General features: G+C 38.3%; 1 protein-coding gene across 5 annotated transcripts in view; it reads right to left on the bottom strand.

Moving 5' to 3' along the window:
• Nucleotides 1-307: 307 nt before the first annotated feature.
• Nucleotides 308-24415, bottom strand: part of SPATA17 (spermatogenesis associated 17) — a 204147-nt gene continuing 180039 nt past the window's right edge. For 2 of the 5 annotated variants that reach the window (XM_082703002.1, XM_082703008.1), the window contains one exon: nucleotides 23830-24018. The gene's annotated coding sequence lies outside the window, so the exon portion shown is untranslated. Of the gene's footprint in view, nucleotides 1407-10066; nucleotides 10324-23829; nucleotides 24019-24415 lie in introns of those variants that run through there. The other 3 variants (XM_082703007.1, XM_082703005.1, XM_082703004.1) reach the window with 3 other exon arrangements.

Below are 24415 nucleotides of genomic sequence, written 5' to 3'. Positions count from 1 at the left end.
TATGAGGCTCAAGCTATTTTTAATCCATTGTCTCACACTTGAAATTTCTTAAGAGAAGAAGATAAAGAAGAAAAGGGAAAATGACAAGTAGTACTTCTAGGCATGGAAGGTTAGTGTATTTAGATTAAATGAGGTGATGAGGCCAAGTAAAGAGAGCTAGAGAATAAAAAAACCATGGAGGAAAGATACTGGGGCCAAAGTGTTAAAACAGCATTTCTTTTAGCTGTGCATGTACTCCTAGTTACCCACGTCAACTCAGCCTCCAGTTTCATAGGTAGCATTCGCTGCTTTTCATTTTAAACACGACTTTTTCTTATTTTTTTTCTTCTTTATTATTGAAGTGTAATTGACATACAGTATTACATTAGTTTCAGGTGTACAGCATAGTGATTTGATGTTTGTATACATTACAAACTGATCACCCCAATAAGTCCAGTTCCTATCTGTCATCATACAAAGTTAGTAAAATATTATTGATGGCATTCTCCATGATCTAAATTATGTCCCCATGGTTTACTTGTTCTATAACTTGAAGTTTGTACCTTTTGGTCCCCTTTGCCCATTTTACCCCTAAACCCCCTTACTCCGCCAAACCCCTTTGCTCTGACAACCAACACTCTGTTCCCTCTGTATATGAGTCTGGGTTTTATTTTGTTTTGTTCACTTGTCTGCTTTGTTTCTTAGATTCCACTTATAAGTGAAATGATAGAGCATTTGTCTTTCTTTGTCTGACTTGTTATATTAGCATAATACCCTGAAGACCATCTATGTTGTTGCAAATAGCAAGATTTTATTCTTTTTTATGGCTGAGTAGTATATATACTGCAACGAACATAGGTGTGCATACATCTTTTCAAATTAGTGTTTTCGTTTTCTTTAGATACCCAGAAGTAGAATTGCAGGTAGTTTCATTTTTAATTTAATACAAACTCCAAATAATTTTCCATAGTGGCTTCACCAATTTATACTCTTACAAGTAATGTGTAAGTGTCCCCTTTTCTCCACATCTCACCTATACTTGTTATTTCTAATAGTTTTGACAATAGCCATTTTGACAGGTGAGAGGTAATATTTCATTGTGGTTTTGATAGGTATTTCCCTGATGATTAATGATGCCAAGTATCTTTCCATGTGTCTGTTGGCCATCTGTATGTCTTCTTTGGAAAAATATCTGTAAACATTCTCTCCCAGTTTTTTACTCAGATTATTTTGTTTTGTTTTTGATTGAGTTGTATGAGTTCTTTATGTATTTTGTATATTATCACGTACCGGATACATGATTTGCCATGATCTTATCCCATTCAGGAGGTTGTCTTATAATTTTGTTGACAGTTTTCTTTGCTGTGCAGAAGCTCTTTGGTTTGAGGTAGTTCCATTCATCTATTTTTGCTTGTGTTGCCCTTGCCCTAGAAGTCAACTCCAAAAAGCATCTCCTAAGACCGATGTCAAGAGTTACTGCCTATGTTTTCTTCTCAGAATTTCATGGTTTCAGGTCTTAACAGTCAAATCTTTAATCCACTTTGGATTAATTTTTGTATATGGTATAATGTAGTGGTCCAATCTCATTCTTTTGCATGTAGCTGTCCAGTTGCCTTAACACCATTCATTGAAGAGACTGTCCTTTCTCCATTGTATATTCTTGCCTACTTTGTCGTAAATATTGGACCACATATTCATGGACTAATTTCTGGGCTCTCGATTCTGTTCCACTGATACACAGGTATGTTTTTATACCCATACCATACTGTTTTAGTTACTATAACTTTGTAGTATAGTTTGAAATTGGATCATGATACCTCTGGTTTCATTCTTCTCAAGATTGCTTAGGCTATTTGGGGTTTTTGTAGTTTCACAGAAATTTTAAAATTGTTTGTTCTAGTTCTATGAAAAAAGCCACTGGGATTTTGATAGAAGATGCAATGAGTCTGTTAATTGCTATGGGTAGTATGACCATTTTAACAATATTAGTTCTTCCAATCCATGAGCACCAAATATATTTCTATTAATTTGTGTCTTTTTCAATTTTTTTCATCAGTCTCTGATATTTTTCAGTATACAGGTCTTTCACTTCTTTGGTTAATTTATTCCAGGGTATTTTCTTTTTTGGTACAACTGTAAATGGTCTTTTTTCTTGTATTCTCTGATAGTTTGATATACGTGTATAGAAATTCAACATAGTTTTGTGTATTTTGTATCCTGCAACTTTACTGAATTCATTTATTAACTTTGTTTTTGGTTTACGGTTTTCTATATATAGATCAAGTCATCTGCAAATAATGAAAGTTTTAGTTCTTCCTTTCTAATTTGGATACCTTTCATTTTTTTGTTCTTATCTAACTTCTTTGGCTAGGATTTCTAATACTATGTTGGATAAAAATAGTCAGAGTGGGCATCCTTTTGTGTTCCTAATCTTAGAAGAAAAGTTTTCAGGTTTTCACCACTGAATATGATATGATCCTTTTAATGTATTTTTGAATTCAGTTTGCTGATATTTCTTTGAGGACTTTTGAATCTATGTTTATCAGGGATATTGGCATATAACTTTCTTTCTTCCCCTGTCCTTCCTTCCTTCCGTCTTTCCTTCTTTTTCTTTTCTTCCTTCCTTCTTCCCTTCTCCTTTCTTCTCTTCTCCTTTCTTTCCCTCCTTCTTCCTCCTCTTATCTTTCTCTTCTTCTCCCCTCTCTATCTTCTTGTGTGTGTGTGTGCATGTGTGTGTGTGTGTGTGTGTGTGTCTGTGTGTGAGAAATCTGTCCAGAGTAATCCAGGGCAATCCTGGTCTTGTAAAGTAAGTTTGATAGTGTACCCTCCTCTTCAATTTCCTGGAAGAGTTGGAGAAGAACAGGTATTAAATCTTCTTTGAATGTTTGGTAGCATTCACCAGTGGAGCCATCTGGTTGTGGATTCTTGTTTGTTAGGAGATTTCTGATTACTGATTTAATCTCCTTACTAGTAATCCTTCTACTCTGATTTTTGTTTATCTTTTCAAAGAAGTAGCTCTTAGTTTCAACCCTCTTTCTTATTTTCAACTGACTGCATTGTTAGTTTCTGGAAGGGCAGGAACCATGATAGACTAGCCTATTTCTAGTATGATGAATAAGAATGACTCCTCTCACAATTGGGGACCCTCTCTTAAACACAAAATTGATATTAAAAATAGGTAACTGGAATATGAAAATAGGAAACTTTAAGGGATTAAACAGGCTCTAGTCTTCAGTAGAAACTGGAAAAGTGGGGCCCTGGCCAAGGCAGAAGCCCAGAGGAGTCTATTTCTGCAGAGACCAATTGAACTCTCATTCTAGAAACTCTCCAAGCGTCCTTCTGTCCTTGATGTGATTTCTCAAGTATACTTGCCATCTATTCATCTATATGGCAGGGAGATTTCTCAGTAGAGGTTAGTAAACTGACTTTTTTGCAACAGTTCTATCATGTATGAGCCTGGGCAACATCAGTTCTCTTTTCCAAGGCTAATTAACCCTTGGGTACACAAAGCACTGAGAGTCCCAACTTCACAGAGGGCAAATCATGGTCCATGGTGAAAAGATCATGGTCCTTGGGAATCAGACAGACCTAGATTTGAGGTCTGGTTCCACCACTAATTAGATATGGCACCTTGAACAAACTGTTTATTTCACCTGCAAAAATGATTATGAAAATTGAAAGAAAAGGGTACAGAAAATTAAAAGGAAAAGCATACGTCTAACAGCCTATGTTACTGCAAATAACTAAGGGCAGTTTCCTTATCTCAACAAACCTAGGAAACAAGGTTCTGTAAAGAGCTGGATAGTAAAAAACAAAAACAAAACCAAAACAAACAAAAAGGAAGAGCTGGATAGTACATAGTTTAGACTTTGTGGAAGATACACTCTCTGTCGTAAGTACTCATCTCTGCCACTGTCCTGCAAAAGCAGCTATAGACAGCACGTAACTGAAAAAGCATGACTCATACAACTTAATTTATAAAAACAGGCAGCTGTCCAGATTGGCAAGCAGTGCTTCTCAAACTTGAATGGGCATGAGTCACCTAAGGATCTTGTGAAAATTCAGATTCTGTCCTGTAGGTGTCCACAAGGGCATGATTTTGGATCTCTAATAGGCTTCTGGGTGCAATGTAGACACACATAGGTAAGGGGAACCCGGGAAGCTTTTCTGATCATCAGACCACTCTGTTTATTTCATTTGACTACCTAGGCAGTGTGCTAAGTCCTTTTGGACTGCTATAACAAAAATACCATATGCCGGGCAGTTTAAACAACTAACATTTCTTTCTCATGGTTCTGGAGGCTGGGAAGTTGATGAATAAGGCGCTGGCAAATGCAGTGTCTAATAAGGGCTCGTGCCCTGGTTCACAGATAGTTTGTCTTCCTGTTGTGTCCTCACATGTCTGAATGAATGAAGGAGCTCTCTGGGATCCCTTTTATAGGGGGTGTTAATCCCCCAAAGACCCTACCTCCAAAAACCATCACATTAGGGAATAAGTTTCAATGTATGAATTTGGGGTGGGGGGGGGACACAAACATTCAGTCTCTAGTGGCTGTCAACTTCCCAAACTCTTTCACCTAGTTCATATTAAGATATATCTATCATTTCCAACTCTATGTATCTTTGAAGATCCACACCGATTTGAGATTTAATGCTAATTTTACTTAGACTAAGAGCAATTCGTCCCTGGTTAGCTTCTGTGCCACTCTCTCTCATTTTTGTAATAAATGAGCTCTTAACTTAATGGGATTGTTCTAGAATTACACAAACTGGCCATCACATCTCACCTACCATGGTGATGTTTAATGATACACTCTCCCAGTCTACTCCAGGAGAAATGACTTCCTATGATGGCCTCCTATACCATTTGTAAAGATGCCATTTTCTATAAAACTCTTGAAGGAAGTACCAGTCGGCTGGAAGCAGATAGCAGGTAGGAGATGTTAATCAGCCTTGTCCAAAGTGAGTTAAATTTAGTGAAAACACAAGGGATAAATGATTCAATGAATAAAATAAAGGTCTCCAAGAATTTAACAGTGAAGATAACAAAGACCTATCCATGCAAAACATTAAGGAAATATATTTTCACACACTGTATTTTCCAAAATACAATAAATCTGACAGTTTTTAAAAACTCTGATCTGTACCTTCGAAAGTGAACACATCTGAAAAGTCCTCTCAGCTCCACTGAAGCTCTGTGTAAAACTCTCTCAATCCACAGCCACCTTTGAAGGCAAAGAAAATTAAAGAGAGCACAGTCTCATTTCTGAGACTCACGATCACTCCAGCAAATCGGTTAGGACAAGAACAATATCATAATGTCTGTCCTACTTTGTCTAGTACCAGAAGGGTTGGTTATATTTAGCCAGGAGAAGAAAGCTCAGAATGGTAAAGATACAAGCTCACTCAGGGACAATTTCAACAAGGAGGTGGGGGAGAAGTATGTCTGTGTTAAGAGACAGGAATGTGAAAAGCTGGGTAGACTTACCAGCATATGAAAAATACAAATTTTATCTACTGACCATAAAAATGTAAACATTCTCAAATGACTGAAGCTGATGATAAAAATTCCCAGTCAGTCAGTCTAGTACAAGCATCACGGAGAATCCCTTCACAGCTAAAAGACACCATGCCACGTGCAGGGGCTGCGTTATAGGATGATATCAATTCATTGCCTCTTAGCTCCAACTCCACTTTCACTGTCCCATCTGTAGATAGAGATCCAGTCCTTTCAACATTTTCCCTTTGTCAACTGGCATGATGCTAGCTGTCAGTAGAGGGCACCAGAGAGATATCAGGGTGAAGGGCCTTCCCTCCTAGTTCTAGAGTGTTCAGTGGACAGGCTTCTGCAGCCTTGTGGTGTGCTTCTCCAGCATGGCTTGGTTTCTCCAGCACCAGGCCCCTGGGACCCTCTAGTGCCGGGTGACTTTCCAGTGCTCGGCTCCTCAAGTGCGGTGGGCTCCTCCTGCATCTGGTTCTTGCAAGACGGGTTGCTTCTCCAGTGCCCACCCCTTACAGCGTCTGCCACTTTCTGGGTGACCCGCTCTTGCAACTTAGCTTCTCCAGTGCATGCCTCTTGCAGTGCAAGGCAGAGGTGTACCCCCTCGGCCACCACTTCCCCTAGAGAATCCCCTGAGCAGCCGTGTAGCTGAGTGGCTCCAGAGAGACACGTCCTCTGAAGAGCTTTCCCCAGACCAGAAAGGGTAGATTTCTAGCAAGTTCTGCTGGCCATCTCTCTCCCACACAGTGAGCCAGAGCCATGCCCTCCACCAGGCCTCGCACACCAGATGCTCGAGCTCAGCACCAGGGCTGGTGGCTGCTCCTTTTTTCCGCTACTCCCCCCCACTTTTTTTTTTTTTTTTTTTTTAAAGATCTTACTTATTATTTGAGAGAGAGAGGAGGAGGAGCAGAGGGAAAGAGACAAGCAGGGCTTGATCTCCCAACCCAGAGATCATGACCTGAGCTAAAATCCAGAGTCGGATGGACCGTCAACTGAGCCACCCAAGCACCCTTGCTACTCCTATATTCTTCCCAGTTCTCTATATTTCTTATTTGCCAATCCCTTGGCATTCCAACCTTATGTTAGAATTACCAATTTTTTTATATTAAACTTATCTTGTTCAAATTACTGTGCGGTTTTGTATCTTGATTGGGCCCTGGCTGGTATATTCTGGTTTCTGGGAGTCATTACAAAGTAATTTATGTCAGTGGAATTAGGGCTTACATAATTGCCTTTTTTCCCCTATAAAACAAAGCAGCCATGTAATCTGTAATTTATTTTCCCTTTCCAAACCTACTATTAAAAATGCTGCTCTCAATTATGGGTCCGATGTATTGACATATTACTACAGAGCTCTATTCCGAAAGCTCCTTCAGATGCATGACTTTCTCTACACAGAACACCAAAGCCAGGATGACTTCACTGCAAGCCTCTTCGGAGAGCATTATATCAGAGAGCAGATAGAGCCCTGGGAAAGTGATCGCATTACCTCCTCTCTCCTTCTTTTAATCACTCTCATCTCACAAGACAAAGTTTAAAAGAACTTTCCATTGTCCCTTTCCATCTATGGCTCCACTGGGATGCTGTCCCATGCTTTTCTCAGCAAATAGAGAGTAAAATAAAGGTGTCTAAATTTAACCTCTCCACATGAAAGAGAGATTAAGACATCTGAAAAACCTTCAAGTTTTCTTAACTTCGGTAATTACGATAGGAAGAAGCAGGAATGGCATAAGTAATACAGTCACATCCCCGAATATATCCTCTCCGTGGGTTTACAAGACCTCACACCTTGGACACTTATGAAACATGCTGAAATATAGCTACAGCCCAAGAAGGGAGAAATAGATGATCTCTTCTAGACCTCTGGTTATTTTGAAATCTTAAATGGGTTTACACATTGTTAAATGACAAACAGCTATGTGAATTCGTATCTCATTTGATCAAAGCCATTTTTAGTGATCTATGAGGAGAAACAATGTCAGCTTACAAACAAATTCCACAATTTACTACTCTAAACAAAGTATTCTTTTCCCATGGTTATGTTATAATCATGCTATTTAAGAAACTGTAGCGTATTAGCTCTTTAAATGTTTAAAACCCCAGAAATAATTTGAAATTTAGGTATACTGCCAGGCAAAGCATGAGAATGAATTTGAAGTCAATGTCTTTACTCTTGGCGAGTCCACAGTAATAGCTTGCTTCCTCTTTCTCAATAATCTGGACCAATGCCAGCTTAGGCTGCTAGTATTTCTGGTATATAGCCATGATTTGGCTGTATCTGTTAATAATCAATACAGACTTAGTCAGCATACCTTGAGGGCAACGCACGATATTAGCTTCCCATTGCTGTGTAACAAATTACCACAAATGTAGGAGCTTAAAACAACACCTACTTATTAGCTTGAGGTTCTGTAGGTAGAAGTGTGAAACGTATGCTTGGGTTCACTTAGGCAATCACAAGGCTGAAATCAGGTGGTGGCTGGGCTGCTTCTTCTAGAGTCTCCCGGGGGAGAATCTGTTTCCAAGCTCATCCTTATTATTGGCAGGACTTTGTTCCTTGCTGTTGTGGGACTGGGGCCCTACTTTCCTTCATGCCTCTTATCCTGGCCCTCTCTCAGTTCCTAGAGGCCACCCACATTCCTCACCACATGATTCCTTCCATTTTCAGATCAGTGATAGTGCATCAAATTCTTCTCATGCTTCAAATCTGATTTAGCTCTTTCTTAGCCAGAGGAAGCTCTGTTTTAAAAGGTTCATGTGATGAGGTCAGGCCAACCAGGAGAATGTCCCTACTGTACCATATAGCACCAAAACCACCCCATTCACACTCCTGGGAATTATGCAAGGTATGGATACCAGGGGAGTAGTACATTTGGGAGGCTATCTTAAAATTGTGCCCACCCAACACATCTAAGACAGAAAAGAAGTAGACCAAGTTAATGATTCAGAGTTTTCCCTGTATAAACCGAAGTTCAAAAAACAAAAAACAAAAAGAAAAAAACCTTGGAGGAGAGATACAATTGAATTAAAAATAAGTAAGGGCCTAGATGTAGTAGATTAGGTTTACTAACAAAATGCTGGAATAACAGAAACAGAGGGCACATCCTGGAACAGAAAAGAAAAAAAATAAGTATGGAATACATTTATAGAAGGGAAAGAAAAACTGAAAATTCATTAAAGCAAAAGGTGATACTTGGAAACAATAGGTTCAATTAAATAAAATATTGCGTTTCTATTCTATGTCAGAAGCAGAAGTCAACTGAAAATGAAGTAACAATAATAGTTAACATATACTGAGTACTTACTATGTGCTAGAGCATTTGGGCACTATTCTGAGTGATTTGCACATATTTCTTCATTCAGTATTCAAAGCATATTTAGAGAATATTATCTTTCTTGTATTTGCGGAAAGTGAGGCGTAGAGAGATTAACTTGCCCAACATCACCTTATAAGCGGCCAAGTCAAGAGTGAACCCAAGAAATTAGCCTCTAGTGCCTCGTATATCATTATGTTTCCTGTAAGGAAGGGAATGAGGGAAGCAGGAAGGGAGAACTCTAAGGAAGAAGTTGGAGTAAGAGAGACCCTGGGCAAAAATAAAGTACCTGATTCCTTTCCTTCATAGCACGAGTGTTAGTGAGGTGATGACCATGAGTCCTCCCTTCCTGGTAGTTCCTGGATGGTCACCACAAGCTTTTGCTTCTGGGCCACCATGTTCTAACTAACCCATTCTATGACTGACTTTCCTTCAGATACATTAATACCTTAAACCTTATTTATTGCAGAGCAGACTTTCTGGACTAGGAATTATCCACTCCCTCTGTATTCATTCACTCATTCATTTATTTATTCAATAAATATTTATGAGTGTCTTTTATGTGTCAGATATTGTTTGAGGTGCTGAGATTCAGTTGGTTGACAATACAGACAAATCCTAGTTTTTAGAAAGCATGCATTCTGATAGTGGTGGCGGAAACGAAGTGGGGGGAGGGAGATACTCAAGTGAACAAACGCAACAAGGACTATGAAGTAAATAAAGCAAGGCTGAAGTAATAGTGATTGGAGGGGTAGAGATGTTAGATTTGGTGGTCAGGGAAGGTCACTCTGATAAAGTATTATTTAAAGTGTGACTTGAATGACCAAGATGGAGCTAGCCTGTAGCTTTGTCTATTTCTGTTCTGTTCTGTATTGGTTTTACAGTTTCATGCATAGGGACAATGTATTGCTTTTTAATTCTTGTAGGGAGCACCTCACTAAACTCATAACACTAAACGTATCTTTTTTTTTTTTTTTTTTAATGAATTTGGATGGCAGAATATCACTAAGCTTACGGGAAGTTAGAAATCTGAGTGGTACCCCAACATTCTCTCCCCAAATAAAAATTGCTCCTGAGACCTAGTATGTTATATATTATTTTTGTTGGCTTTATCTGTAGTCAGTTTTAGATGTCTGGGGATAAATGCAAGTCATGGGCAAGCAATGGTTATTTGGCCAGTCACTGTAAAATATATTCTTGGTTCAGTTTTAGTATTCAAAGAGTATGGGATATAAATATGTTGCTTATTTTCAGAATGAGCTCACTGCTTCAGTTCTTCCACATTGTTGCCTTTAATTAGATTTTCCAATCAATCATCTCTGGGTATTGCTCCATGTCCAGAAGTCCATATTAATAAAACGTCTGCTTACTTATAAGAATTTGGTGAAAAGTTTAATTTCAGGATGTTAATCCATCTGGCCTTGCCAACTGCCGAACTACAGAAAGATTAAGTTGGTGGTAGAGGGAACGCCATCTGTTTCTGAGAATTTAGTTGATCTCTGCATGATGAGCAGGAAGTCAACTGCAAGACTGAAGAGCCAGGATGGAGAAGAGAAAAGTGAAGAGTTTATTGGGCCTTTATTTCATTCATGAGCACAATTTTCACAAGATGGATCAACATTAAAACCAACGAGCACAAGGCTTACGGTATTTAGCTACTTATTAGAAAAATCATGTCCATGTATTTGTCTTTCTTCCTTCCTCTTTGGTAGCAACCAATTGTTGAAAGGAACTATATTCTTTCTGCCTAAACATTTATTTCTTCAAATGAAGTAACCTGTTTATCTCTTAGTGTTGAATCAAGAAGGTAACATATAATATAACTTGAGTCAAATGTCTAGGCTAGTTAGCTCAGTTGACCCTGTTATTTTATCAATGATCCCTAAATCCTAAACTCTACTTTTAGATAGTTAAGTTAGTGTTATGCAGGAACATTCCACACCCAGAACTCCATCTTTTTTCTTAGCTCAGTATCTGAAAGGTCCCATCAAGAGATAGAGATGATGCAAACCATCACATTTATTCAACAAAAGTACTTCTAAGTTCATGTCCTAGTGATGGTGACCTGGTTGAATTGTGACAGGAAGAGCACCATGTTCCACCAATCAGTGAGTGTGGTTTGGTTTTTGGGTAAAACTAGGAGCAACTGAAGGAGTTGGTGGTAAGGAAAACCAGTTCAACTGAACATTTGATCTTTTCAGACAGCATTAGAAGCTCTCTCTGAACCCTCTTTCCACAAGCTTCTGTGACAGTTACAAAGATTTCTATTCCTACCCATTTTTTTTTTTTCTTTTCATTCTCTTCTCCTATGCTGCTTCTGGCTTTCTGTTCACTTTTAACCACTTTACTGAACTAATCCCTATCACTGATTCAGAAATAACTTATATCCTGATTGATGTCTCAATTTATATTTTTGGTTCTGACTTCTCACCAGAACCACAACCTCACAATTTCATTTTCACTTAAATATCATACAGTCACTTCGAAGTAAATATATCTCAGACTGAATCATCTTCCCTCCTAAACCAGGCCCATTTCTAAGAATTACATCGTGTCAATATTCTCTAAGTCAATGGACTCTTCATCAGGGACTCTTACCCATTTCACCAAGGCCTTCTTTTATCCATCGAACCATTTCCCTGGAGTCCACTCTAAAGATATTTTCACCAGGGGATTCATTTAAGTCATAGCTCTTCCATTCTTTTTAAGCAAAGGCATTTGATATTTGATGTGTATCTAGTTTGTGCCACCAGCTTATATAGGCTATATAGGTCAAGTGGGGAGATGTTAAGGGTTCTGCTACTATTTGAAGGTAAACTGTTAAAAAAGTAATCAGACCTAACAAGTGTAATTTTTATCTCAGATAGTCACTGTATCTATTTGCCTAACTTCTCCACAAAATTAGCACCTACAGAAAGAGCCACCAAATTGTATTAATGATTATTCATCCACAAATTTCAATGGTTTCCTGGTGCTGACAGATGGAGAAATATGTACTCTAGGTGGCCTCTCTGAAGTTTGGCAGTAGATATGCATGATCTCATGCAACAAAGATAGAACATTCTCCAGTTCTCTTGGCAGAAGATGACGAGGAGTGTAAAAGGAGATTAAGTTTCTAAGCAATATTTTCTTCTAAAAATCTTCTGTAAGTACTTTATAGAGAAGTAGGACTCCTCCTAAATGAAACCTGCCAGGAACTTAAGGTACGCAAGCTACCAGACAAGGATATTCTAGATTCTAGGTATTTGACACAGCTTTGAAATCTATGAACTTGAATAACCATGGATAAAAGCTAATTAATCATTTCTTAAACTAAGCCAAACCGAAGTTCTGACATAATGTTTACAGGTATCACTCAGTTCCATTGTCTTGTTCTTTTAATAACTTAGCACTGAGAATCTTGCCAAATATGGGTATTTTGACCCCTGTGGTCTGTTCAGAAAACAGTTCTTTTTAATGGAAGCTGCACTATCAAGGGCACAGTTGACATCCTATATAATTCCCTAATTCAGTTTGAAGTAAAGGAAGCACTGACATCAACCTTGGATCAGTACCCAAACTACAGCATGTTCAAATTATTAAAGAGCTTTAATCCATTTCCCATTTCCATCTTCACTGAACTTTTATCATATTGAAACCCAAACACCAAGGATAGTAAATAGGTTTCGACTTATATTCTACTTCAGATGGAATAATGGCTGCCTGGGGAGCTATGTGGAAAAGGCTCTTGGGCCCAGGTCAGTAGAAATGAGGATTGGGATTAGCACTGTCTGCCCTGAAGAGGTAGTAGTAGAAACAACTAGAGGATGAAGTTCTGGAACCTAGAGGTGTTTAACACAGAAAAAAGAAATCCCAGCTGAACCCTGGTATTTTCCTCAAATGCTTGAAGGACAGCTATATGAAAAACAGAGTCAACTTTTTCTAAAGTACCAAATTAGTCTAAGTGAAATCACAAATCCCACGTAACAAAGAAATTTTAAATAATTAGAAAAGTCCAAAAAGGAACTTATGCTCTTGAGAGGAAGAGTCATACCCAAGATGAGAAGTGCTCAAGGCATGAGCATGGATATTATATGAAGGATCCCAGCAAGTGTGGGGAATTAGAATAAATGATTTCTTAGGGATTTTACCATGTGCCATCAAGCCTCAAATAATGAAAAACATTACTTTTCAGAGGGGGGCTACTTGTATAGAGATAAAAACAAACAAAGGAAGACATCCAACTATCTCAGATCAAATATTTAGTATTTCCACTGAATTTCATCCCAATAGGAAGCAGTGTCTGTATCTTGCCATAGCACTTCAAAAGCTATTTTGTATTTGACATTAAAAAATGCATCTGAAATTGGACATCGTCTTTTAAAACCTCAGCATTCAGGATTCTACTGTGGGAGTGCGGATATACCTGAACTCTCAGTCCTTGCCAGAATGCAACTTATCAAAGGCATTTGTGCCATACATTGGAAATCAACTGGTTGCCTGGGAAGGTTAGGTATAGGATTCGTTATTGTCCCATCAGCGATCAGCATCTTGGCCACAGAGTGAAGGAGATGGGGAGAAAATCACAGAAGACAGAGATGAAAGCTGTGTAGTCAGAAGAAAAAAGCCTTCTTGATTATGCTGTGGACTTTCTGTGGAGTCTTTAATTCTCCCTCTAGCCCGTCTTCAAACTGGCATGTGGGACGTACCGTAGATGGATGGGGAAGCTCATCAGGAGAAGCGCACACATATATCTTGTGGGTTGATTTTTTTATTTGCCAGCTCAAGAGGAGCAGGGAGATTTATTTGGAAGGATGGTAATGAAGGCGGAGAGGCACTAGTTAGACTGCAGTCTCTGTTCCCAGTATGTTATTTTCACTTTTTTCTCTTCCTGATGCTGGGTGACTTTCTTTATTTCCACTTATTTTTCTTTAAAGGGGGGGGGTATTCTGGTATAATAAGCCAGTGGCTGGGGGGGGGGGTGGAGAAAAGATGTGGAAACACAGAATCTCTGTGTGTCATTTTTGCTGAGATATTTCAAATATTTTAATTATATTCTACCTTTTTATTCCACACACATTTACTTATACACAATTACATACTATCTGAAATAATTGTTTTCTTTATCCCTGAATGGGATTTCATGTTCCCTTTCTTGGTATCTTTCTTTTGCTCTGCCTTACTAGAATGAAATAATTCACTATAATAATAAAAAATCACTTTCTTCCTTCATAACAATAGCACGAGGAAATGGGCTGACTTTGCTGGACCTTATACAGGGGAAGAAATAAGCATCACCACCCTGATCTGAGCCAAAGAATGGAACTATTCACTAAAAGGAAGGAGTAAATTGATATACTCTTGATTTCCAGAATGCTGTTTCCTGCCAAGGAGACAAAGACATGGCCTTTGGAGGCCTGTTAACAACTCTCACTGGCTCATCGTTCTAATGCAACAACTAATCACCTGAATTGAAGAGTCATACTAGACCTGAGTTCAGTCCCAATTTTGCTCTTTACGGGATCAGTTTAGTCACTTACCCTGTCATAATTTTTTTTCATCTGAATATGGGTTATGATAAATCCTAACCTCATATGGCTTTGGAAATATTAATTAGAATAATTATGAACCAAACCATGCAAATAGTGTTTAATTATTGAATTCGCTGATTTTTCAAAGTAAACATTGGGTAAAAAGGCCAGATGTATAAGTGCATCCAAATGCTTGCTGAATGCCTAAAATCAACTGTAGATGGTCAAAATTTAGTAGAGCAAACTCTTGATTATATGGGTGATTGTTATTCACTTTCTGATATACCCTTAAGGTCTGTATCTCTCTGCCAAGATTTGTCTTTTATTTTGCCCACTTCTGCAATAGAATGTTATAAAAAAATATAGGATCAGGGATTTTGGAATATAAAATATTCTTGTTACTTGTGTTTATAAAATTCAACTTACAAAAGCTAAAATAAAAATTTAATTATCTATGGGTTTTTTTCATTATGAAATTACCCTTACCATTTTGTGCATGTATGAAATCTAAGAGTCTTAATATTGGAAGCTTCATGTCAAGAAACAGGTATGTACCAGGGGCATCCAGGGTGGCTCAGTGAATTAAGCATCTGTCTTTGGCTCAGGTCATGATCCCAGGGTCCTGGGATCAAGCCCTGCATGAGGTCCCTGCTCAGTGGGGAGTCTGCTTCTCCCTCTCCTTCTCCTATCACTCCTCCTGCTTGTGCCCACTCTCTCTCTCTCTCTCCTTTCTCTCTCCCTCTCTAATAAATAAATAATACTGTTATGCTGAAAATAAAAAATAAATTTAAAAAAAAAAAAAAAGAAATATGTACCAAATTTTCTTTTTTGAGCAGATTGAAATTGTGAATGCATATATCTCTGAAAATAATGTTATATTTATTATTTATCATGGTTAAGTGTCCAGGGCAGTCCAGAAAAACCTATCCAAATCATATCCTACTTTTTCTAGAACAGGCATAAAATTTTAGAAATAAATTACCACATATCATAGTATTTCTATGGGAAAACCTGAGTTGGGAGACTCAATGTGGGGAAACAAATTCATCATCCAGCTGCCTTCCTCCCATTTTCATTCTAAACGGGGGGGGGGGGGGCTACAATGGCCTTTAGTGGGACTAGAGCAAGGGGAGATTTAAGAGAGGAAGGCATCTTGGTTCTTTCCATAGTTGGGCGACTGTGTCCATTGCTGCTATAAACATTGGGGTACAGATGGCCCTTCTTTTCACTACATCTGTATCTTTGGAGTAAATACCCAGGAGTGCAATTGCAGGGTCATAGAGAAGTTCTATTTTTAATTTCTTGAGGAATCTCCACACTGTTCTCCAAAGTGGCTGCACCAACCTGCATTCCCACCAACAGTGTAAGAGGGTTCCCCTTTCTCCACATCCTCTCCAACAGACGTTGTTTCCTGTCTTGTTAATTTTGGCCATTCTAACCGGTGTAAGGTGATATCTCAATGTGGTTTAAATTTGAATCTCCCTGATGGTTAGTGATGATGAACACTTTTTCATGTGTCTGATAGCCATTTGTATGTCTTCATCGGAGAAGTCGCTGTTCATATCTTCTGCCCATTTTTTTAATATGATTGCCTGTTTCGTGTGTGTTGAGTTTGAGGAATTCATTATAGATCCTGGATATCAACCTTTTGTCTGTACTGTCATTTGCAAATATCTTCTCCCATTCCATGGGTTGCCTCTTTGTTTTTTTGACTGTTTCCTTTGCTGTGCAGAAGCTTTTGATTTTGATGAAGTCCCAAAAGTTTATTTTTGCTTTTGTTTCCTTTGCCTTTGGAGACATATCTTGAAAGAAGTGCTGTGGCTGATATCGAAGAGATTACTGCCTATGTTCTCCTCTAGGATTCTGATGGATTCCTGTCTCACGTTGAGGTCTTTTATCCATTTTGAGTTTATCTTTGTGTACGGTGTAAGAGAGTGGTCGAGTTTCATTCTTCTACATCTATCTGTCCAGTTTTCCCAGCACCATTTATTGAAGGGACTGTCTTTTTTCCACTGTATATTTTTTCCTGTTTTGTAAAAGATTAATTCACCATAGAGTTGAGGGTCCATATCTGGGCTCTCTACTCTGTTCCACTGGTCTATGTGTCTGTTTTTATACCAGTACCATGCTGTGTTGGTGACCACAGCTTTGTAATAAAGCTTGAAATCAGGTAACGTGATGCCCCCAGTTTTATTTTTGTTTTTCAACATTTCCTTAGTGATTCGGGGTCTCTTCTGATTCCATACAAATTTCTGGATTATTTGCTCCAGCTCTTTGAAGAATACTGGTAGAATTTTGATAGAAATGGCATTAAAAAGTATAGATTGCTCTAGGCAGTATAGACATTTTAACAATGGAGTATTATGCCTCCATCAGAAAGGACGAATACCCAACTTTTGTAGCAATATGGACGAAACTGGAAGAGATTATGCTGAGTGAAATAAGTCAAATAGAGAGAGTCAATTATCATATGATTTCACTTATTTGTGGAGCATAACAAATAGCATGGAGGACATGGGGAGTTAGAGAGGAGAAGGGAGTTGGGGGAAATTGGAAGGGGAGGTGAATCATGAGAGACTATGGACTCTGAAAAACAATCTGAGGGGTTTGAAGTAGTGAGGGGTGGGAGGTTGGGGTACCAGGTGGTGGGTATTGTAGAGGGCACAGATTGCATGGAGCACTGGGTGTGGTGAAAAAATAATGAAAACTGTTATGCCGAAAATAAATAAATTTAATTTTAAACAATCTATATTATTATAACTCGGAAAAAAAAAAAAAAGAAAGGAAGGCAGTTAGTGAGCGAGGAAGAAGACAGGGATGACAAGAAAATATAAGTGCAGAAATCTGGGGCTGTGTGGCTTTGTTTCAAGCTGTCACCCCTTTTTCTTTCCAGTTATCTTGAGAGCACTCTGGCAATAAAAACAATAACAATGATCATTTGTTGAGAGCCTGCTGAATTAGAGGCACAGTCCTCAGTGTTGTTCACATGCAGTCAATCCTCTTAACAACCCTGAGAGAAAAGTATTATTATTCTAACTCTTATAGACGAGAAAAATCGAGGCTTAGGGAGGTTACGAAATGCTGCTGGGACCAGGCACATAGTAAGCGACAGAACCACCTGAATGAGCCACTTCAGTTGCCAAAACTACCAACCAAGGGCAAAATCCAGCCCCGGCTGCACTCCACATGGTTTGCACAATATTTTTGTAATTAAAATCTTTGCCAACACTTAAAAATGGAGAATTTTATGTAAGCAGTTCCAGCTTCTCTCAAAAGCACGTAGTTTGAAGTCACTAGGCCTGCCTTCTCTTAAGCAAAACCAGGTGGACCTGAGAAGTGTCCGTCATCCTCAGAGAGAATGGGTGCCCTCCAGGGTTTGGGTTTTTGCTTGCCCTACGTGCCCTCATGCCCTTACAGGACTAACTATAAATAAAGTCAAACATGCGTACAGGGAAGTGCACAGCTCATAAAAAATACAGCTCACTGAATTCTCACAAATAAGACTGTGCAACTATAATCTAAAACAAGAAGCAGAACATGACCAGCACCTATGCCCCTGTCACTGTGGCCTCAGCCCCACCAGAAATTAAGTCTATTTTTTCCACTTGAAGTGAATGCGTTAATAGATCTGAATGTATGTTGCACGTCTGATGGCCTTTACTCAACATTACTTTTATGAGGCTCTTGTTTGTTACTGAGAGGAGGAGGAGAAGGAGTTAACTTTTGTTGTTGTATTCTATATGCCACAAATTCATTATAGTGCAATTTATTATCATTTCTAATACTGGTGGCCATTTGGTTTTTTCCCAACTTTTGGTGGTTGTTACAGATGGTTCTTCCATTAATATTCTTGTATCTTTCTTTTAATGGGCATATACACACAGCTCTTAGGAGAGGATAACTGGGTCACGGGACATACACATGTTCAGTTTTTGTGTCTATAGCTAAAAAGGCTTCCCAACATATTGTAACAATTTATATTTCTACCAATTTACTGGATGAGAGTTACAGGAATGCCATATCTTGTTGCCATTCTTTTAAAATGTTACCTATTATCATGAGTATGTACAAGTATCTCAATGTATTTTTTTAAAAAACAGTTCATTGGGCTATAATTAACGTGCCATAAAATTCAACCCTTTAAAATGTACAATTTAATGGTGTAGGCATATTCATAGAGCTGCTCAACCATCACCATAATCTGACTTTAGAACATTCTATCACTCCAAAAAGGAACTCACAAACATTAGCAGTTGCTCTCTACCCTCACCACTAGACAACCACTAATCCCCCACTCTCCATCTCTGTATGTCTGCCCATTCTGGACCTTTCATATAACCAGAACCACACAATAAGTAGTCTCTTGTGACTGGCTTATTTCACCTAAGCATAATGTTTCTGAGGCTTATCCATGTTGTGGCACATATCAGTACATTATTCTGTTTCATTGCCAATAATATCCCATTGTATGGATGGACCACATTTTGTTTATCCAGTCATCAGCAGATGGGAATTTGGGATGTTTCTCCTTAAGGGCTATGGAAAAGAGGGCTATAAATATTTTGTATATTTTTGTTGGTGAACATATGTGCACATTTCTTTTAGATATACATCTAGGAGAGGAAGGGCTAGGTCACGGGATATGCATATGTCAAGTTCTAATGGCTATATATGAACAGTTTAATAAAGCTAGTCCACAAACTTACATTCATACCAAGATACTGGATGAGAGGTAGAGTTACTTGACATTTTGGTATTGCCATTTTTAAAACTCCTTGTTTTCAAGAGTAGTTTTAGGTTCACAGCAAAACTGAGAGGAAAGTACTTAAGTTTCCCCTACACCCCTTTCCCTCACACAGGCACAGCCTCCTCCATTATCAGCATCCCCCACGGGTGTGACACATTGGTTATAATTGATGAACCTACATTGACACATTATAACCACCCAAAATCCTTACTACTATATGGCTCAACTCTTGTATCCTTCAAGAAATTGTTCTTAACTATTCCCATTCCACTTTAATCCAATCTTCTCACATTTTAGGAATGCCACAAATTAAAATGTATTCTATACTAAATAGCCATGTTTCATTTTTAGTTACTCCTCAGACTTGTCATGTCAACTGAATGTAACTTGTTGAGGGTAGCAATTTTGTCTTCGTATACCAAAAATTTTCTGTACTAGCAGGACTTGTAATAAAGTACCTAACTTTTTTTTTTTTTTTACCTAACTTTCATTCAATTGGATTATTTTCACATTGAGGGGTGTGAAAACTAATTTTTGTTAGGTAGTTGTAGTTTGGAATTAAATATAAATGCCTTAAACTAGATTAAGTAGCACAGACTACTTCTGAGCTGAAAAATAGGTTAACTACGGAATAATGTAAGCCTAACAAATAATCATTATTAGGTTTCATTATAGGAGCTTGGGTTTCATTTATGGTTTGTAGGGTCTTACAATCTCCCTGTAAGGCTGCAAATTAATTTCTCAACTTAACATTAAACACACACTGGATGTTTTCCCTTCTATTTGCTTCAATGATTTATTCCAACTAGTATGCATAGTTTCATCATTTCTTAATATCAGGATTCCTTCATGTACAGACGCCACACTTTGTGGCAAGGATTGCTTAACACCACAGTGTGCTAATGAGATGCAATTTCACAATCATAAATATGAGTGTGAGAACAATAAACTCAGTGTACTGATAAGTGACTGTATTTGCTAGTACCAGCAGCAAAGTGATGTCCTCCTCAATGAGTTTAAGTGTTTAGACATGAAAGAGTACTTAGCAACACCCTTCTATGCCCTTGTGAGGGACCCTGCTGGGGACACTGAGCTTCAGAAGGAGTAACCCAAGCACAAGCCACAGACCAAGCTGAGATTTCATTCTATTCTCACAGTTTAGATTTACAAAATGGGAGAACAGATAAGAGTTTTGGGCACTGTGTGCTTTTTGTAAGATATAACAAATAATCAGTTACATTTTCAGTCCAAATTAATGCCATTTCTCTCAGTTAGAATCCTTCACTGGCAGTGGTAAGTGAAGAGTTAGGAAGAGTTACTGTAGAAGACTTAGGAAGTTTATCATTAAAGATGTAACACAAAAGATGGCTGAGCTGCAGTTTTAGATAAGCTTAAAGACTAGAATTTAACCCATGGAATACAGACCAACCCAAATTATGTTCACTCACTCACTCACTTACTTTTCAACAAAATTTTATTCTGATGTTTTATGTCATTTTAAAAAATATTATGTAACTATTCTCTGCATTCACTGTAGGGCTTGAACTCACCACGTGGAGGTTAAGGATCACATACTCTTATGACTTAGCAAGGCAGATGCCACTATGTAATGGTTTTTATAATCTGGAACTTGGATCAAGTGTGCTCTGCTAGTTCAGCAATTCTGCTTTTAGTCATCACTATGATCTTAGACAAGTTCCACATACAATTTTGTGATTTTATTAATATCCCACTTTGTTTCTAAAGGGTTTTGAGCCATTTTACAGGGGGGAAAAAGTAAAATGGAAGAGAACATTAGGGCAAAGTTAAAAGCTGAAGGGGGAAAAAATGTGATTGAAGGTAAAATAAGCCCATAAATGGACACTGTGTGGATGTGAGAGGTAGGTTATAAATCTAGGGGACCAGAATAAAAAGGGGGATAAAATCAGTAAGAAAGATACTGGATTTCCCTAAAATAAGAACACAGTCTTGGGGCACCTGGTTGGCTCAGATAGTTAAGCATCTGCCTTTGGCTCAGGTCATGATCTCCAGGTCCTGGGATCTAGCCCCACATCAGGCTCCCAGCTCAGCAGGGAGTCTGCTTCTCCCTCTCCCTCTGCTTGTGCTCTCTCTGTCTCTCTCTCTCAAATGAATAAATAAAGTCTTAAAAAAAAAAACAACTAAAAAAGAAAAGAATGCAAACTTGAATTTACAACCACAATAGTATATTATATAAATAAGGATAATTAAGGAAAATTACTAATTTACAGATATGAAAGATTATTTCCTAGAGGGAACACTTTACCCAAGCAGCAATCATAACCTGACTTCAGGATCAACCAACTTCCTGTATATCCAAGTGTGTATCCAAAATCATATACAACGTAACTATCATAAATGAGACCAGTTAGAAATAACATTCCACAAAGTATGCATTCAAATGAGCAGTGGTGCCATTATAGGCATTATTTTAGGAAAGTATTTGCTATTTTATAGCTTCTATTCCTTGAAAGGTTTTTGGAACTTCCTTAACAACATTTATACAACAGATATTTTACTGTGTGCCAGGTGCTCTGCTAGATGTTGGATACAAGACATTCATCATGAGAGACAGTTATTTGACCTCAAAGAAATTAGAGATAGTTTGGTGGAGGGGAGACATTACCTGATTAACTATAACAAAGTTGATGAGTATTTTGATTTCAGAACTGGTGATCCAACTCTGAATGTTCTCAAGGCATATTCCTTTAAACACCCACAGTGTTCTTCATGTTTTTAATGGGGGTCACTATTCATTCAGAATTTAGTTTGGTAAAAAAAGATAGGAATCAAATTATCACTTAGTTTTGGTCAGACATTATGTCTAACTTTCTTGAGTGGCTCATATTAGGAACAAAGAAGATTTTATGTAAGTTGATGCAGCAAAGTAGTTTTCCAGATTAAACAGATTGCTTTCCTCAATTATAATTGAGGTGGGGAGGGGCAGAGGAAGAGAGGGGAGGAGTCTCCCCATTGAGCAGGGCGCCCACTGGGGCTCCATCTCAGGACTCTGAGATCATGAACTGCACTGAAGGCAGAGTCTTAACTGACTGAGCCACCCTGGTGCACCACCAAATTTGGCTCTAAATCAATGTTAATTGTTTTAAAAGTGAATGTTTCCTATACAACTTCACAAATATTAATTCCTTGAATAATTCCCTCATTACATTAAACAGTTTTAAAATTCCAGCTTAGCCTATCATACAGACAAGGGCAAGATTATGGACTGAATCACAAGACTTGCTACGTAGCTTTGAAATGAGCAATGTTCAGACTTTCTAATACAAACCAATTGTCTTCCGAATTTGTGCTAATGTCAGAATCAATAAATACTCACCCAGCACCTACAAAATACCTAATACATTGCTAATGCTATGAAATATTCAAAGGGTTAGAAGGTGTACTCTAAACTTTCACAACTTAACCAGATACTTGCTTTTCATTCGGAAAACACTTACTAGGTGAATACAATGTACTGGGTAAAAACCTAGTACTAGACTGCTTTTTCACTCTCTTTGCAGCAGGGACCCACAAATGTCTTCTCTATTCAAGGGAGACTATGTTTCTGGTCCCACACCCACTGGTCTATGTCTGTTGCAAGTTCAGTGTCCTGAGGGGGTTCTAATTGGTCTGATGGGTCCTCATCTTCCTTAGGCTAGAGCTCTCATACCAAACCACTTCATACCATTCATATTTCAAACCATTCATCATTCACACTTACATGTTGGCTGCACTCAACTTGGATAACCAAACTGGTCTCATCAGTTGTGATGAGGGCAATGGGGTCAGAATAGGGCCACTTCAGTGGAGCCATTTATGGCACTTTTGATCACCAGGGGCTGTAGTTGTTGACAGATGTTCTTGGAGGGAGAAGACCCACTATCCACACACTATGTGTACAGAGATCCACACTATAATTAATTTATGAGCAGTTGGATGAAAATATTATAGTTTATTGAATCACTATAAGAAGTATGGATTAAATGTATTTTTTTGTAAGATATGTTTTTATTTTACTTTTAGAACTATAAAATGTTTGAATGAACCAATGATGTTTGCAATTTCTCCTTTGGACAAATGAGAGAGAAAGAGGGCAGGAGAGAGAGAGAGAGAGTCAGACAGAAAGAGAAACACTTCAGAGGTTAAGAGACTTCTGTCAAGGTTACTCAGCAGCCACAGTAGTAGAATCCAGGATTCCAGGCAGTGGGGGTCTTCTATTGCACACTCACTTCACACCTTAACCTCATTTTTACATTTGGTCTTCTTTTATTTTCTAAAAACAAAAGAGTACAATGAAAGAAGAAAAAGAGGGGCACCTGGGTGGCTCAGTGGGTTAAACCTCAGTTCATGATCTCAGGGTCCTGGGGATAGAGCCCCGCATCAGGCTCTTTGCTCAGCAGGGAGCTTGCTCCCTCCTTTCTCTCTGCCTCCCTTTCTGCCTACTTGTGATTGCTCTGTCAAATAAATAAATAAATAAATTTTAAGGGGGAAAAAAAAAGAAGAAAAAGAACCCAGTAAGATGAGTTCTCAAATTCTCTATTTAAGTCTTCTTCCCTGAGAGCTAGCTCAGTGGAAAGTCTGAGAGGCTGTGCTGTAATTTGACTCTTGTCTGCTGGAATTATCCTATTCTCTAACCTCATTCTACACTGCTGCAGGTACTGGTAACCAAAGCTGATGGTGTGTGCCATTAGACACATGGGACGCTCAGCCCACGTGCCTCAGTTATGGAGAAACACAGCAGAATGTCTTCCTATCAGCAAGTGGGTTGTTGTATCATCTTTATTCAAAGGACCACAGAGTCAAAAAGAAGATACTAAAGAAATCTTAGGTTTTCTTTCTTTCTTTCTTTCTTTCTTTCTTTCTTTCTTTCTTTCTTTCTTTCTTTCTTTCTTCTTTCTTTCTTTCTTTTTCCTCTTCTTCTTCTTCTTCTTTTTTGCTAATTCATTATGACTAAATTGGAAAGGGTTATAAATTCACGTAGTGTCAAACTGAGTGACAATATTTAATCATTTCTCTTGTCAAATTAAAAAACTCCCCCCTCCCAACAGGCAGACACACACACACACACACACACACACATTACATGCCCGGTTATTACTTTCTCTTCATATAGCTTCTTTTTCCTTATACAGTTGCTAAGACCTCATTTCTTCTGGAAAAAGGTAATAGAATTTCACCTGTTCCCTAATTCAGGTGCTAACCAAGCCTATTTTTTCATTTTAATTTTTTCTCAGCTATTTGAGTCATTTATATGCCAAATTCCTGTGAAAAGGTGGGGGGTAGTGCATTGGTTTTCATGCATAATTTAATTAAAACTCAATTCATCTGGTCTCAAAGTTGAACCACA

The sequence above is a fragment of the Mustela nivalis genome (assembly GCF_964662115.1).
Source record: "Mustela nivalis genome assembly, chromosome: 16".
NCBI classification, from domain to species: domain Eukaryota; kingdom Metazoa; phylum Chordata; class Mammalia; order Carnivora; family Mustelidae; genus Mustela; species Mustela nivalis.
Note: the sequence above shows the minus strand (reverse complement) of the source record. Positions and strands in the feature narration are given on the sequence as shown.